Source organism: Penaeus chinensis, chromosome 4 (genome assembly GCF_019202785.1).
Source record: "Penaeus chinensis breed Huanghai No. 1 chromosome 4, ASM1920278v2, whole genome shotgun sequence".
Taxonomy (NCBI): domain Eukaryota; kingdom Metazoa; phylum Arthropoda; class Malacostraca; order Decapoda; family Penaeidae; genus Penaeus; species Penaeus chinensis.
In genome coordinates, this window is record NC_061822.1 from 3445477 (window position 1) to 3447976 (window position 2500).

At 39.4% G+C, this 2500-nt stretch overlaps 1 protein-coding gene across 2 annotated transcripts in view; it reads left to right on the forward strand.

Annotated features, from left to right (window-relative positions):
• The window catches only part of LOC125025076 (apolipoprotein D-like), a 15353-nt gene that overhangs the window by 4865 nt on the left and 7988 nt on the right, over positions 1-2500 (forward strand). The gene's annotated exons all lie outside the window — the stretch shown is intronic.

Here is a 2500-nt window from a genome sequence, read left to right on the forward strand (position 1 = left end):
GGTTTTCTTAGTTTCTGTGATACAGTAGAGAGCGCTATCGAGTGGTTAGCGTTGGTTTCGTTGGAGATTTAACTCACAGAATGAGCCTTCGTCATACTAATAAATATATATAAACTCGACACAAACACGAACATATATATAACATTCACGTACACACACACACACACACACACACACACACACACACACACACACACACACACACACACACACACACACACACACACACACACAGCCCGCAAGACCAAAAGCCTTGTATAGTAACAAGACAAGTGTTGATGCCTGTCACCCGCACGTGCATTTTCCCTTCACGTTGATGGGCGCAAGTGAAACATTAGCACGTGTTTTCTCTTTAGATATGCGGTAAATTATCGTACTTGAGCAGACATTCCGGGAAATAAGGAAGCCCCACGAATTACCCTATTCATCGGGGGGTAAATCGCTATGTCAGATGTCTTTGTTAGAATGAAATAAAAGATGGAGAGGAGGAAAGAAGAGAGGAAAGAAAAGAAACAGTAGAGAAAGAATGGGGGAAGCCAATTTGGTGGAAGAGGGAAGGGGAGAAGTATATGATTGAGAAAGCCGTGGAAAAGGCGAAGAAGTGAAGAGAGCAAGAAGAAAAGAACATGTTAAATGAACATCGTTGTAAGGTTAACGTTCTCGACATTGTAGAACAGATGCTTTCAACACTATCTTTTAAAAAATAGGTACACGTTATTATTGCTTAAGGAACACTGTCATTTCAACAGCGACGCAGCCGTTATTGTTATTCCCAGAAGAGCGGTTTTGCAAAGCGTTTACTCTTGTTCGACCTTAGTTCCGGCTTGGATTGCGGTTCTATGCTGACGATGCTGCATTGCGCAAATTGGTGGATTGTTGGTAAAATGATTGAGTCATCATTATCCCATTTTTATGTTGATATACTCGCAGTGACGTCAAGCCTTTTTTGTTGTCGTATTGCTGACGATGAACTGACAGCAATAGATGTATCCTGGAGAGATATGTCTTTCTAATGGTTTAAATTGAAATGAATTGAAATAAAGTAAGCTTTCGGATTAGTGCTTTAACTCTTTTTTTTCTTTTTTTTTAATAATGGTGTTTGCTCATTGAATGCATTATATCAGACCCACTTTCCTTATCGGTCGTTTGTTTCAGTAATGTCTGTTAACTAGGGTAGCAGTAACAGTAACCTGGAATGGGTTAAACCAGGGGTTCCCAAACTGGGGTACATGTACCCCCAGGGGTACATTTGCACGTTTCAGGGGGTACATTTGGTCTGAAGGAAACAATTACTTGCACAATACATGGTGTTGTAATCTGCACTCAGATTGCACTTTTCTCATTTTCTTTGTGTTGATTAGCACCACCTTTATTGAAATTTCGAAGAATTGGTAGTGATCCATTTATGTTGAGTTAGTGCGATGCATTAAAATAAGAATACCTGAGTTTTGTTCATTAATGTTTTGGATAATAATAATAAAAAGGTATGTATTGTATGTGCTGGATCAAAATATCAGTTACCTTAGTAATTGCTTTATTTCTGTTTTCATCATTTAAGATGCCTATGTAATCTAAACATGCAGACTTAAATAATTAAAATATTAAAATGTCCTTTTTTACTATTAAGCTTAATTTTTAGTGTTAGGGGTACATGGGAACCTATAAAAAGCCTAAGGGGTACTGAGGAACAAAAAGTTTGGGAACCCCTGGGTTAAACGGATACAACAAATTAGATACGCATCGGCCTGCACAAAAAATATGTAGACGAAGCTTCACATACTGCGCAAGTCGGCAACCTGTTCCCAGTATTGAGTGTCCGCAAAGCTAACATTATCATCGATGCAAATCACGCAATCTTTTCCTCTCCTCTTTCCCCTCATCTGCTGCCTTTCCTCTCACTACTTAATTATCCTACCTGCTAAGTAATTATTCCAACCCTGTTCCGCACCTTTTTTTTCTCTCCCTCTCTTTGTCTTCTTTCCCATCATCATTACAGTGGTTCCGCCCCACACTGCTATCGCACCTACACGTATGCTAGAATTCACTGCAATGGCCCTTCTTGCTGATCGGTGTAATAAAAACTCCTCCTCTCCTCCCTTCCGTTTTCTTTGTTTAGGAGAGGCGTCGTGCACATGTTTTGCGTTATTACTTTTTGATTAATAAGACTTTGTATATAAAAAGACATATTTAATTGGCATGATCATACAGCAAAACTCTTATGATATTTTAAAGTGTTGTAATACTGTAAGGTCAGTTTACATTCGCTAATGAATTCCTAGGATATGGAAGAGGGTAAACTTTGAACACGTTTGCAAATCTCATCTCCCGATTACATGCAGCTGCAGGGCCATGTGACAAACAAAGCACTTGAGACACACGCTAAAAGATTAACATACACACATACATAATACCATAACGCTCTTCCCTTTCACTCCTATACCATGAGATAAAGGCGCCGCTCTTGCTCCTCCCAGAGCCGGAACATGCAAACTCTTTCCTC